A 15,552-nucleotide genomic window follows, 5' to 3' on the forward strand; every position below is an offset into this window, starting at 1 on the left:
AAGGTCAAGAAGCTGAAGGTAACCCAAAGAAGCTGGGTCTTCTCAAAGACCCTGGGGGTATGGCTTATCTTTTCCTTGCTTTTTTGAAACCTCCATGGAGAGAGGTTGATTTGATTACCAAGGGAGACGGAGGCCTTGGGAGCAGGGAGCTATCAGAAACGTAACTGCGAGCTACACTGGTTGAGAGCATTCCCAGCAACGGAGTTGGGAGGAGGAAGTGGCGACTTGGGAGGGGATGGAGGGCCATCCCAGCAACCAGAGAGGTAGTAAAGGGGCCCTGGAATCCCGACTGGGAAGTGGGAAAGGAGTCGGGCTACAGAAAGGGAGTAGTGGAGCTTCCAGGCAAATTCTAGAATGTGCCCTAGGTGTGACCTCTCCTTCTCTCCCTTACCCTCAGAGAGTGTTTCTTGCCATTCTGAGTCTAATGCAGCCCTCCCCTCCCCTGGTGCTCTAAAAGAGGCCCACCCAGCTCTTATGTTTCTCCCTCCAAGCTGGCCTTCCAAGTCTGAGAAGAAACTGAGCAGAAAACTTCAGACCTCCATGTCTCCCCACCCCCTTCTTCTCAGATCAGTGTCCCATATCCTACACATTAAGGCTCCTTTTAGCTTTGATATCTCTTGGAAGGTTAAAAAGTAGGGTAGTCGTTTTGGCAGAAAAAAGTAAACTGAACAGTGTACAGGAAGCTACAGCAAACTAGTTTTTTCTGTGGAGGAAGATAATGAATTAATTGTCTGGGCGAGAATTGTGGGCGGTTGGACAAGGGAGGGCAGGAGGGGGTGGTGGAACTGTGCCGGACAGCTTGTGCTCTCGTCCTTGAGAGAGGAAAGGATGCCACCACACGCGTGGAGCCACCTTGCTGTGCTCTCCCTCCTTCCATTTGTCTTGTGAGTGGAAGAAGATAGCAATATGGAGGTGGAGTAACCATCTGTTCTCAAGGATGGGAACCAGACTTTAACTCACCACTCGAGATGAGCTATATTCACCTGCCATTGCTATCAGGCACTGAACGTATGACACCAGAGAATGCATTACATCAGGAAAGCAAGGTTCATTTTGCAAGAAAATCTGAGGTATTGTGAGAGTGACTTTGGTGGTGGTTTTTTCTTGTTGGAGATGAAAGGTAGCACACAAAGAAATGGAGTCCTACTGCTCTGAGGTTTGTTATTCATAGGGAGACAGTTGGATGTTCTGCAAGCAGATCCCAGACCTGAAAAGAAGGCAGGAATAGCAAAGGATTTTTTGTTTTTTTCTCAGAACATTGGTCTGTTCAAGGAGAAGGCAATCCTGTGGCTACATGAGAAGGAGCTTGTGAATCATTGTAAAAGGCCAAGGTTTGTGAAAACAGCGGGTAAAGAAGACAGCTGGAAGTCAGTTCAGAGCTTGAGCCAGCATGAGGAAGAGAGTTTTGCTGAGCAGTGGGACCGATAGCAAGGGGTGGGGGGGGGCGCCCCGTGTCTGACTAGAGGGACAAAGGCTTGTCTATAGCAGTGTTTCAAACGTTTTTGGATTACAACACAGTACAGAATGGGTTTTGCACTGTGACCCAGGACAGAAGTAAGTATGTGTGAGTCTGAAACCAGTTTCATGAAACAATATGTACTCTCTTGTGTACCGCATTCTGGTTTCTGTTTCTATGCTTCTGTTCCTATTCAGTGTTCTGAAAAACTCATCATCTATTAGTGGATCAGAGTCCATTGTCAGGAAACCATTTGCCTAATGGATGGATAAACAGGTTGCATTTGGGTTGGAGATGCTGGAGGAGGTGGAGGGGAGCACAGAGTTGATCGGGAAATCTGGACCCCTGTTGGTCCACATGGGACAGGTGGGAGTGTGGGAGCCCATCTGGTATGCTCATTCATGCAGGACTCACATTAGTGAACGCACCTGGATGGACAGGTGCCAAAGGGGACTTCCTATCAATTGTATCCACTTCAAAGCAAAATGGTTTCGAGGGAAAAGGTAGCGTGGAAGGAGTAAACTTGAATTTGAAAACAGTGTCTTTAGAGCAGATTTTTCTCTGTAGGTGAAGAGGACAAATGGATCCAAAACAAATTGGCTGGTGGATTTAGGCCACGTCCACTTTCATCAGCTGGATAGGGAGCAGAGGGGCTCATAGTGCGAAGTGTAGGCTCATAACTTTCCTCACAGCTTTGAGAAGTTCTTACAGAAGAAGTCAGTGCAGTGTGTTGTTTCAAAACTCCATGTGCTGATCAAACTCATTAGGAAATTAGCTGCTTGCCTCCCAGAGAAATGGAAAAGTACTCTCATTACCTTGTGTAAAAGGGTTAGGTTATCAAAGCTTCCTTAGACCTCTAGTTCAAGATCTACAATCAAACTGGAATCATCATCCATAGGCTTTGGGATTGCCAAAAAAGCTTCTTGGAGAAATAGGTGAGGCAGCATGCAGCATCCTTGAGCTAATTTCCAGGATCTGTGGCCTGGAGTTAATGAGGGGCAGTGTATCTGCACGCCTTTGATCGCCTTTTCAGAACACTTACCACCTGCCTCCTCCACCTGACACCATCACCAGTGGGCAAGCACAACAGAGCACAGAAGAAAACGTGCACGGGGGTCAGGGTTCACTCTGGTTGCCTCCTTATTTGCTTGTTTTCATCATCCATATTCTGACCTAGGTGGAGACTCCCTTTGACTCATCCTTGCTTTGTTTGATTTTCTTACCTCAGTTGATATGTTTTCAGTGTGTGGCTTTACTTCTCCTCAGCCGTCTGGTATATATATCTAATGCTTTCTCCGCTGTTACCTCTGAGCTCTGGACTTAGCGGTGTCCACCTGACTATTTGCATAGAGTCCCATGGTTGGATTCTGGCCTGTGTTGTGTTGGTCACCACCATATCCCGTCATGGCCACCCTAGAAATAACTGTACATTGATGGGTTAATACATTGGTTTTGATTTAATTTTTACATTTTGGGGACATGGAGAATCTATCTTGGTCAAGTTAATTTAATTACCTTCTCCAAATAGGCTTAAAAATACCTTTCAAAATTACATTTTGAAGACAGAGAAAACTTCTATTTGGTATATATTTATTTGGTGCGATGGGGAAGAAGGAATTTTCATTCAGGGAAAAATTTAGAACAACTAACCCCCCATCCTCCTTTACAAAGTGTTAACATTTTAGGGACACAATTCCCCAAACTGGTCTTGCTCAATTAACATGTTTTGCTCTAATACGTGCAAAAACATTGAGACAGTTAAGAATTTAAATGTTTTCTAATTTATTACCTGCTATTTTAAGGACTTGTAAAGACTTCGGCTGTATGCTAATTGAGAAAGATTCGTTGCCTTTTCAAATTTTAAAACCGTGTGTGAATGTCAGGAAACAGTCCAATTTCCTACCTGCTTAGTGGAGGAACCCAGGGTGGGATGAAGGCTGTAATGGGGGGGAACCAAGTTGCCCACCTGGGAGGCCTGGCTGCCTGGACTGAGGGCAGCTGGTTGGGAGTATCCCAGTTTAGGATCTCCTAACCAAAACCTCGAGACATTAGGCATCTTGAGGATTGGTGAATGCTTTAAAACCTCAAGTTGCGGGGCGCCTGGGTGGCTCAGTCGGTTAAGCGGCCGACTTCGGCTCAGGTCACGATCTCGCGGTTCGTGAGTTCAAGCCCCGCGTCGGTCTCCCTGCTGACAGCTCAGAGCCTAGAGCCTGTTTCAGATTCTGTGTCTCCCTCTCTCTGACCCTCCCCTGTTCATGCTCTGTCGCTCTCTGTCTCAAAAATAAACGTTAAAAAAAAAAAATTAAAAAAAACCCTCAAGTCGCTACATGTTTTCTGCAGTGTTCTTTATTTTTAAATGACAAAAGCGAAACTTGCTCGTTTAAAAAAGAAAGAAAAAGAAAAACCATTAAAACAGCCAACACTGAAGAGAATGACAGTTCACACTTTCCCCTTTCTCCACCTGCTGTCTCCTCTGGTTTGACTCCCAAACACAGCCAGGTAGCAATTTGGGGGCACAGCCCTTCTTCTCTACAAATGCCAAAATAATCCAGTTAGGTATTTATGAAATATGTATTATTTCACAGCCTGCTTTGGCCCCCCCCCCCCCACTCCATAGTGAATGGTGAATGCCCTTCTGTATCATCTTGTGCATTTGAATATCTGTGTAAGCTGTGATGGTGTGGCTGTGCCAGTATAATCATTTCCCCATCATTGGACCTTAGGGTTTCTTCGAATGCTGTATTAAACACCCTTGGACATGCATCCTTTCACACATCTGTGCATTTGTTTTGATGATAAAAGATGAAATCATCAGTATACTGCTCATTTTATAATCTAGTTAACACAGTGCTATCAAAATTTACATATTCTACCATTTAGTTCCCCAAATATTCATTCAGCTGTAAAAGTAGAGTGCTAGACACATAGTGGGGCAATGCACAGCCCTTGCTTCCAGGAGCTCCCCATCTGAAGTGGGGGGGGGGGGCTAGGCATAAACACTGGTTATAATTCCTTTAGTTTTTTTTTAATTTTTTTTTTTTACATTTTATTTATTTTTGATAGAGAGCACAAGTGGGGGAGGGGCAGAGAGAGAGAGAGAAGGAGACACAGAATCCGAAGCAGGCTCTAGGCTCTGAGTTGTCAGCACAGAGCCCGACGCGGGGCTCGAACTCACAAACCGCGAGATCATGACCTGAGCCGATGTTGGACGCTTAACCGACTGAGCCACCCAGGCACCCCATAATGCCTTTAGTTTTATTTATACCCTACCTCGTTCCAAAAGTGATCTGGGATGGCTTACAAAGATCCATACAATATGACAAGATACAGTAGATATAGGATGAGAAAGAAAAATAAGCCAAAAGAAAATAAGATGGAGTTATGAGTGAGGTTGTAAGGGTACCTTCAAGTTCTGGCTGTAGGCTTTAAAGCAGCCTAGGAGAAGAGACAAACAGCCCACAGCAAGGTTTAAGGTGTCCAGAAGAGAAACCAAATTGGAGAAATCCATCTATTCCTGATTCTGGGAGATGAGAGAAACTTCTTTGGATTTTCAGCAAGAAAACACTGCATATGCAATGGCCAGCATTCTCAACAATGTCCCCAATGTTGTACAAAACCTAGTGACCTTGCTTCAAGATGCCATTTCATGCCCTGTTCCTCCTTGCTAGCGAGGGGTAACATACCTTGGCCCTTCTCAGTAAGAGTCATTAGGGTGAGGGGTAAGTTCATGGGTTTAATCCAGAGAGAGCTTTAGGAGTACCAATGAAAGTAGCAATCTGGTATTATTCTTAGACCATGTTTTCTACAAGGTAGAACAGGATATATAATCTTGGTGGAATTTCTGTGAGTAGAACCCACTTCCCTAAGATTACTAGCCTTGCAATTTACAAAGCAAGAAGTGAGGATATTTATTGTTATAGTTTTTTTTTAATTTTTTTTTAAAGTTTATTCATTATTGAGAGATAGAGACAGAGCATAAGTGGAGGAGGGGCAGAGAGAGGGGGAGACAGAGAATCCGAAGCAGGAGGCTCCAGGCTCCGAGCTGTCAGCACAGAGCCTGACATGGGGCTTGAACTCACAAACCATGAGATCAGGACCTGAACCGAAGTCGGATGCCCCACTGACTGAGCCACCCAGGCGCCCCCATTGTTAAAGTTTCTATTTAAATTCCAGTTGACATACAGTATAATGTTAGTTTCAGGTGTGCAATTTACTGATTCAGCGCTTCTGTACATCACCCAGTGCTCATCACGACAAGCGCGCTTCTCTATCCCCATCACCTATTTAACCCCTGCCCCTCACCCACCTCCCAGAAGTGAGGATTATGTTTAAATGGCATTAATGTATTGGGACTGTAACAATGAACAAAATATTTTCCTCTTAAAAACACACATGCAGGGGCGCCTGGGTGGCGCAGTCAGTTAGGCGTCCGACTTCAGCCAGGTCACGATCTTGCGGTCCGTGAGTTTGAGCCCCGCGTCGGGCTCTGGGCTGATGGCTCAGAGCCTGGAGCCTGTTTCCGATTCTGTGTCTCCCTTTCTCTCTGCCCCTCCCCCGTTCATGCTCTGTCTCTCTCTGTCCCAAAAATAAATAAACGTTGAAAAAAAATTAAAAACAAACAAACAAACAAACACACATGCCCAAGTGTGCAGTTGGTCCATGCAGGAAGGATGGTATGTGTTGACACTGAGGAGCTCCACAAGTGAGAAGGTCCAGAGCCATCATTCCAAGAAATCTTGAGAGCATCTCCAAGCTTTCAGTTATTACTAGATGGTAGCATGGGAGAGTATTAGCAAGACTCAGAGGTCTACAGATTGGGGCAGTGTGACCCTGTTTTGTGAAGCTGGGAAAGTTCCACTCTCATGAGCCACTGGGTCTGCGTTTCCATGACCACATCCACTTAAGTCTTGCCTCAGAACATCGTCCCAGGACAGTTCTTTGTTACCAAGTCTGTCGGTCAAGCTGAGGTACTTTAACAGGACTTACCCTAAATTTAAACGTGAGGTTTGTATGTTTGTCAGTGTTAACCTTGAGGTCACCCAGAGCAACGTGTGACTGATTTGCACATCACCTCTTAGCTTGTGAAGTGTTTCAGAGAAACGTGTCTGTGTGTTCAGATTTTTTTGGCTGCCTGATTAAGTGTCAAACCAGATACTGAATCAGGCTGCTAAGTGCCACATGTATTGGGAAACAGTGCATTTGGCAAAGGCAATCTATGGGAAGAGGTCAGAAGAGAAACCGCTCTCCAAGTACCTTAGTAAGGGTGTTAAGTGGCCCTTAGGGACCAGCATGAAAATTCACCTAGAAAATTTAGAAACTCCTTGGCTGTCTTCTCATTTAAGCCACTACACCGCCCAATCAGATTAGAGGTGAAGATAAGCTGCCGGGCTCCTAAGCCAAAGGTGAAAAAGGAGAGGGAAACGATGACACAGCTTCAGATACCAAATATCTATCCCGCTGTGACTTGGTAACATTTGAGAGATGGGTGTGACATTTCTTGGTTAGGAAAAGGTGGTGATAATAAGTGCTATCCTTTATTGAGTGGTGTTTTGATGTATTCCTGAATAGCCACCCCCGGAACCTAGTGGTTTACAACAATGATTTCTTATTTGTCAGGACTCTGTGGGCAGTTACCCTGCCGCTTCTAGGCTCATTCGTATGGCAGTATTCAGCTGGAGGGTCCGCTGGGCTGGAAGATGGAAACAGGCTTGCCAGCGAGGCTGGGAGCCCATACTGAGTGTTGTCTATCAGCTGGGCGTCTCGGTCCTCCAGGTGGTCTCATGCTCCAATAGACTAGACCGGTTTCTTCACATGGCAGGTTTAGAGCAGTGCTCAAGAGAGCAAAAGGCGGATGCTGCAAGGTCTTTTGAGGCCTACCTATGCTTCAGAAACCTCACAGCCTCTCTCCTACCGATTGCGTGTCAGCAGATGGCAAGGTCAGCCCAGATTCATGGGGGCAGAGACATAAATTCCACCTCTGGGTGACAGGGGTGGCAATGTCACACTACTGAGGAATTATCACAAGTAGCTACGTGTGCCGAGCACTGTGCCTGGTACATTGATTTCATCTCACGTAAGCCAGACAACCCTCTTGCACTGTAGGCGTTCTTACTCCCTTTCATCGGACTTGCAAGTTAGAAAGGTCATATTCTTCTTGCCCGTGGCAACTTGATAAATCCTGGGACTAGGATTTGATTCTAGGTCTCTCTCTAGTTGAATGAAATGCATTTTAAGACTCAACAGGTGGGAGATTTGCTCAATTGTTCTTCACCTCCTCTAACGCAGTTAATATTGTCTCTGATTCCTGTATAGAGCGGGCGAACAGAGAGAAACATAGAAGGCAGGCAGGCTTTGTTCTACCTCAGCCACTTCCCTGCATCCCAGAGACTCTCAGGGGGAATTGGATCGACAATTTGAAGGTGGGATGGACCTCCCTCTCTCCTTAGGTTCTGATTTCCCAGCTTGCTTGGCAGTGATTCCTTTAGAAAAGGAACAAAACATATTTTGAAAAATCTTGCTCTGTCCAGCTTTTCCTTGATTTCACAGTGTTGGCAGGAACCCAAGAGATATCCCAAGCCAAGAGGCTCCCTTCCAGAAAGGGAATTGCAGGGAAATCGGGACATCCAAAGTTGGGTAGAGGTTGGCTGCAGAACCTCATTCCTCTTCCTGAGTCCCCCAGGTGACATGACACCACCTGCTTCAGCTGTAGGGCTCCTCACATGCTAACCTCTTCTAAGACTGGGAGAGTGTGTTTGTTGTATTTGAAATGTTGATTTCCTTAAAGGTGACACCTCCAATTGTACACATTTTCAACCCCTTATTATTTGTGCCAAGTACTGTATTTGTGTGATCTTCCAATTACTGTTGTCTCTTGGTTTAAGGCATTCTGGTTTAACCAAAAGCTAATGGCTACCATTGGAGCTCTTAGGTTTGAAAAACAAAAACTTCTTTACAATAAACTTTTAAGTGGGTTGAGATGCTAGGAAACATTTACCAAGTAAATAAAATGTGCCATCTGTGCTCTCAGGCTTAAGGTCCTAGAAAGTGAACTGAATTTCTAAGGGGAGAATTCTATGGTGGATTGGGGGCTGGGAACCAGCAGAGTAGAAGGGAAAGCTGGGGAAGGTGGCCTTCTTTCAATTGTCACTCCCTTATACTTCTTGTTAGGCATTAAAAAACAAATCCCATATCAGAGAGTAGGTGTAAAATGAAATTAAAAAATGTAAATAAGACAAAAACCTTAAAAAGTTGACACAACATAGATTAACTATATTAGATTTCATTTTATTTATTTTTTAGTAGCCAGAATATGTAAAAAGTATAAATGAGCATAAGTTAGGAAAATAAGAATAAATGTTTTATTAAAATCCTAATTGAAAATACCTGTAATAGGGGCACCTGGATTGTCCAGTCGGTTAAGCTTCTGACTCTTCTTTTTTTTTTTTTTTAAATGCTTATTTATTTTTGAGAGAGACAGAGACAGAATGTGAGTGGGTTGGGGCAGAGAGAGAGGGAGGCACAGAATCTGAAGCAGACTCCAGGCTCTGAGCTGTCAGCGCAGACCCTGACATGGGGCTCAAACTCACGAACTGTGAGATCACAACCTGAGCAAAAGTCAGTTGCTCAACCGACTGAGCCACCCAGGTGCCCCTAAGCTTCTGACTCTTGATCTCAGTTTAGGTCTATGATCTCAGGGCTGTGAGTTCAAGCCCCGCATTGGGCTCTGTGCTGGGCATGAAGCCTTCTTAAACAAAACAAAACAAACAAACAAAACCTGTAATAGAAGGGAGACCTAATCAAGTGCTGTGGGAAACAGAGGAGAGAAATTATTTCTTGAAAGAGCAGGAATTCTCAGGGAGGGGTTAAGGAGGAGATACCCACCCGTCCTTGCTGTGCCAGAATGTCGTGGTGGGGACTCTGGGCTGAGTGAAAAAATATCAACCTCCCAACCCGCCAACAACAATCAAACTTTAAAAAGAAGACTACAGAATCTTCTTGACTGGTCTGCATAAGAATACATACAGAGAAAGTACTGTATGAGCACATGTGAGGGCAGGGAGAAGCTCTGGGATATGAAATTTTGAAAAACAATGAGAAGGGTCAGAGAAAGATCTAGAAGGCACTAGCATAAGGAGACAAAAGGGAAATCTTGGACTAAAGTGATTTGTAGCAATATGAATTAGCTATTACAACAGTTCTCCAAGTTGTTGCAAGATGGGGCCACCCCACAGCCCCTGAGTGTGGGGGTCTCTTACAGAGCCAGTTTGGGGAACAGAATTTTAGCCTCCCTCCTGCTTGTACATCCTGTGATTGTAATTATTACATAGGATGGTGGGGAAAATAAAGGTCAGGTAGAAAAGTATGAATATTTAACCTTAAATATTTAAAATTTTGTTATTAAGACAATCTATAAACCAAAAAAAAAAAAAAAATTTCAGGGAGGTGTCCATTGCCAGGGCGTGTAACATGGAGAATTGAACGATTTCTCTTTGATTTGAATTCTGTTATATGCTCTTGGAAGAAAAAGGATTGAAGGAATGGGAAAAATATAAAGGATACCCTTATTCAAAGTTTAGTATCTTAAGTGACAGGGAAGAGCCATAGAGAATTCTTTTCTTATCCTCATGAGCAGTTCCTTGTTAAATCTTAAGTAACATCATATATCTGAGAAAGGGAGTGTAATTTAATCATTTCAATATAGGGTTCCTTACTCCTTCCTGGTTTAGTCTTCATTTTCTTCCCATTGCTTCTGTTTAAAAAGCAGTACCATGAATGTTGGAGGATTTATGGAAGTTAGGTTGATTTCTTATGTAGCTGCCTTCTGGTAGACCTTCACACTAATGCTGATGGTACTTGATACTCAGGAAATGAAAGGAGGTGGAATGTTTCTGCACATAGTTTTCCTAACTTTTTTTTATATAGCTTTTGATGTAGAATGAAAATAACAGTAATGACAATAAAAAACAAAAAGTATAACTGTAGTTAGTTGAGAGCTTTGTACATATTTGATTAGATGTTTAATGGTTTTTACAAGAATAAAAAGACAAAAGTGGGTAGTGTGCTAGTTATTTTTTTACTAAGGGGGGGTGTTATTGTCTCCGTTAATTACTAACATTTCACAAGCACTTAGATAAGCATTTACCCATATGTAAATGCAAACAGAAACCAGAATGAATAGGTGAGGTGCTGGTATGGCTTTTTTGAAAGGGTTTTTGTTTGGTTTGGTAAATGTCTCATCTTCTGCAGTCATGCGTTCATTTAAAAATGGCTTATAGTTTGCAAGTAGAGACTTTTAAAACACTTTCACATGTTAGACTTACTGACATGGTAGACAAATCAGTAAGTACTTCTGTAGTTGGTAAGAGTATGAAAATACAGTGCAGATGATAATTATTATGAAACCTTTGAACACATACTATTTGTTATAAGGAATTTGGGCTAGACAAACTACATATGCTACTGCTATGACCTAAATGTTTGTTTTCCCTTCCCCACCCTGCAAATTCATATGTTGAAATCCTACCCCCAGGAGGTGGTAGTATGAGCCAGCAGGGTCTTTGGGAAGTGATTAGGTCATGAGGGTGGAGCCCTCATGAATGGGATCAGTGCTCTTGTAAGAGACCCCACTTGAGCCACCTTGCCCCTTCTGCCAGGTGAAGCCTGTGACCTGGAGGAGGGCCCTCACCAAACCATACTGGTACCCTGATCTCAAACTTCCAGCCTCCAGAACTGTAGGCAGTAATAAATTTCTGATGTTTATAAGCCACCCAGTCTGTGGTATTTTGTTACAGCTGTACAAATGGACTGAAGCACTTATTCAGTATTAGGTCACTTTAAAATATTGATGGGTACTTTTTGCTCTTGGACATTTGAAGTGATTTTCCTTTTGAAGGAAATATGTTCTCAGGTTTTCCCAGTGTTCTGACTACACTGTAAAATGAGGGACCTGTTGCTGATGAGATACTAGCAGAGTGAAAAGCACATATAAGAATATGAGTATCTGTTATTGTCATTTTATTTAATAGACATTTATTGAGCACATGCTATATGGCAGGCCTGCGCTAGGCATAGGGATGCAGTGGTGAGGGAGAAAATGTTCATGTTTCCCACCTTTATGGGTCTCACATTTCTCTGGGGGAAGGAGACATTCAATGAAATTGCAGCTACATCTGACAGAGACAAATACCATATGATCTCACTCATGTGGAATCTAAAAAAAACCAGATTAATATACAAGCAAACAAATAGAATCAGACCTATAAATACAGAGACGAAACTGATGGTTGCTAGAGGGGAGGGTGGTGGGGAGTAGGCAAAATGGGGAAAGGGGAGAGGGAGACACAGGTTTCCAGTTAAGGAATAAGTCACGGGGATGGAGGGCACGGTGTAGGGAATACAGTCAGTGGTACTGCAGTAATGTCGTATGGTGACAGATGGTAGCTATGCCTGTGGTGAGCCTGCTGTAACATACAGAATTGTTGAATTGCTATGTTGTGCACATAAACTAATATAACATTGTGTGTCAACTATACTCAAGTTAAAAACAAATTTTTAAAAATAAATTGCAGCTGTAAAGGCGAGGGACTTGGCACTCTGAGAGCAGATGAGGGGAGGGGGGCTGATCTGGTGCTGGAGCTTGGAGAAGGCTTCTCTGAGGAAGTGAGGGTTGACCTGAGAGCTGAAGAAGTTTGAGAGTTAACTCGGGAGTAGCCAATAGAAAGATCAAGTTGCAGAGAATAAAGGGTAATGGGGAGCAGAAGACTCCCAAGGCAGCCAGAAAGGATGGATTCAAAGTGCACGGGTTAGAGAGCTTGACCTGAGGTGGAAGGACAGATGGGTGAAGGTGCAGGTAGTTTGTGTGCAGGTAGTGTTTTCATATGTTGGCTTCTATTTGTGTGTGTGTGTGTGTGTGTGTGAAGTCAGATGGGGGCTATCTGTTAAGAATGGGGGTGGATGGTTAGAGGTTTGAAAAGTAGAGATGATTTGGAAAATCATTTGTGGAGTGGGAAAGGATTGGTTGGCCTAGGCAGTGCGTGGGAGCACTGTGCAGCCTTGAGGGTTGTTTGATCCCACTGTCATTCCTCACTCACCAGCCTCAATCTCTGCGGGTATGTGACATTTCCCAACAGCGCTCTGATTGTTTAGGGCTCATCACTGAGTAAATAGTTGAGCAGCTCTGGGGTTGGAGTTTTGCCAGCTCTTGGCAGTGGAAAGGGAATGTGGGGTGTTAGTAAGAGTATTACTGAAATGATGGTCTCTAGGATCTAAGCTGATGAAAGAGGGAAATAAAACAGAGGAAAGGACTAATGCATTAGGAACAAGCAAAGAGGTCAAGTAGTCTTGAGAATGTTGTAATACTGAGCACACCTGAAGGAAAAGTCAACAGGGGAATACTTGAAATGCTGTTTCTGAGGCAGATAAACAATGAGTAAGGGACAATAAAGGTCCCTGATTGGTTGAGGTGGCATGGAAGAGGTGCCATTTCTGATAAAGAAGGACTGAGTTGTTAAGGAAATCTTGGCCTCCTACATAGTAAGAAGTCACTCAGATTGATATCAGGGCTGGAGGAGATCAGTGAACTGAGACCAAAGTCCCCGAATGGAAGGAAATGTTCAGGAGGTCGGAATATAACACTGAGGAGGGGGAGAGGAGGCATTACTGAATAGTAGGACCAAAACACTCTGGGTGTTTCCAGGGAGCAGGGGGATGGAGGAGTAGGGCCTGAAGGAGACCACACGGAGCAAAGAGTATATAGGCTGGCCTTCTGACTCTGAAGTGTGGGAGACTAAGGCATCCGCTCCCTGAGAGGGGCTGCTGGGGAGGAGGAGTGTCTTCAGAGCACGTGGAGGAGAGGCAGGGGATATGGGTGGGGAGCAGCAGCCCCAGGGGGTTTAGTGGACAGGTTGGAGAGGTGGAGGGAGAGAGGGACTGGGTCAGGTGGCTGCCGGGAAGGAACTTTGGAGCATGACAGAGGTAGTCCCATGGTAGAGGATAGATTTCTGCAGTGGGGTCTGCCTGCATGGGTGTGTGTTGACTGATGTAAACAGGGATGAGTTAGGGGCCTAGGGCTAGTGGCCAGACACTGGTCTTGTTACCCTTGGCTGGAGTGGTAACAGACCCAGAAACTGCATGCCATCTTGCTGCCGGGGATGGATGACGGTAGAAGCAGAAACTTCGTGTCTGCCATATGCTGAGTACTGTTCTAAGTATCTAGCACACATGTGGTTTGTGCCTTAGGACAGCTGTATCAGGTTAGGACTGCTGTTACCTCCATTGTGCAGGAAACTGAGGGCCAGATAAGGCAAATTTAGAAATCTGTCCTGGGTCACACAGCAAGCAGTGGAATAAGGTTCAATCCCAAGACCACGACTGAGCCTGTGTTTGTCCCATCATGTTACATGTACTTAATGTTTTCCTACAGATGTAGTTGTGATTTTTAAAAATCTAAATGATGGACTGTTAGAAGCTTATGTAGTATTTAATGCAAAATTGTCTTTTTAGATACCAAAGTTCAGTTCAGTCCTAGAATCCCAGAATCTTTGAGAGCTCTCTGAAGGCTAGACTTGGGCTCAACATCTCTCCCCCCACCCCCACCCCCACCCCAAGTCCTTTTATCTCTTCCGTGATGGATGCCCAGGCACCTCTAAATTGTTAGAAGGTTCTTCCTTGAATTAAGCTGAACTCTCCTCTCCCTGTAATTTTTGCCCATTTGTGCCTTTTTGAGTAATGCAGAATAAGTTCCATCTTTTACTTTTTTACACGACAATGAAGATGTTTGAAGGATGCTCTTGAGTCCTTTCTAAGTAATCTTGTTCCCAATGGTTTGTGATTAATTCAGAGTAAAGTGGGACTGGTAAGTGTCTTGATCCAAAGGTACATTTTTATGCTAACTACCTGAGCCTGAAGTTTGTTTTTTGTTATTAGTATCTTCGTTACATTATCATCTCTCATAGGTTTGTGTATCTTCAACTGCTGAGGCTTCCACTGTGTGTGTGTGTGTGTGTGTGTGTGTGTGTGTGTGTGTGTGTGTTTGTGTCAGAGAGAGAGAGAGAGAGAGAGAGAGAGAGAGAGAGAGAGAGAGATGTAGCCAATATGTTAAGTCCTATACTTAGGCATTGCCTTTGGACAATTTATTCCTGTTATACTTTTTCTTTTTGATTGGGACTCACTATTTCCGCTTATGAAGAGAATTTAGGAACCTGATTCTGTTAACCCATTACATTAGCTATCCTTCCCAGCTCTGCATTATGTGCAGGTTGAGTATCATATAAATATTTGTAAAAATGTTACTAATACAAACCAAAAAGAGAGAACCTTATAGGATATTAGAATATATTTCTCAAGTTTATTTTAGCTCATTGATCCACAGGCTGCTTCTAGTTTTTCAGCTAGCTCTGGATTTACCTAATTTTGTTTTCCAGCCACATTTCTTCATATTATTCATAAAGCTTTCAAGAGGAACTTTCAGAACTCTCCTGGAATCAAGTTATCCTTCATTTGGTATTCTTCATTCTGCCAGGATTTGACAGTCAGTTAATTGTGGGAATAAGGGATAGGAAGGGGACCAGAGTGACTGAGCTATTCTAGATTGGAAGATGGGAAGGTGTGGTGGATAGCACCATTCTCTGAGCTGTGGTACTCTGGGAGAAGTACTGGTTTGGGATTAAGTTCAGCTTGAGTCATGTAGTGCCCATGGGGCCTCCAAGATGCCCCTAAGGAGCCATCCAGAGGGAAGGTGATCATCCAGGACTAGTATGCTGGGGGATGGTGAGGTTTGGTTGCACACAACAGAAGCTACGTTAAAGATTTGGGTCATATACCCAGGCAGAGCCTATAGAGTGCAAAGAAGAGGTTCTGGGTTGGGGCAGGGCAGGTAGACATTTCAACACTTGAGGGAGTTCATGCTCGACAGCCTCCACTTTTTGGTGAAATGCGAAGGAACCATATCTATTATAAGAGAGAGAGAACTGAAGATTTAAGTCCAGTGAGTGTTTGGAATCAATGTGGGAAATAGGAAAGGGAACTTAGGAAGGACGGGAAAAGGAATGCTAAACACAAGGAAGCATTCTTCCCAGCTTCCCCCTTCCTTGCTGCCC

General features: G+C 43.9%; 1 protein-coding gene across 2 annotated transcripts in view; it reads left to right on the forward strand.

Annotated features, from left to right (window-relative positions):
• The window catches only part of TLCD4 (TLC domain containing 4), a 70,813-nt gene that overhangs the window by 786 nt on the left and 54,475 nt on the right, over positions 1-15,552 (forward strand). Inside the window, exon 1 of one of the 2 annotated variants that reach the window (XM_040471046.1) lies at positions 1-18. The exons of the other annotated variant lie outside the window; for it this stretch is intronic. The gene's annotated coding sequence lies outside the window, so the exon portion shown is untranslated. The remainder of the gene's footprint in view (positions 19-15,552) is intronic. 2 annotated transcript variants of the gene reach the window in all.

The sequence above is a fragment of the Herpailurus yagouaroundi genome, unplaced genomic scaffold (genome assembly GCF_014898765.1).
Source record: "Herpailurus yagouaroundi ecotype Mexico unplaced genomic scaffold, PumYag 77, whole genome shotgun sequence".
In the NCBI taxonomy this organism is placed as follows: Eukaryota; Metazoa; Chordata; class Mammalia; order Carnivora; family Felidae; genus Herpailurus; species Herpailurus yagouaroundi.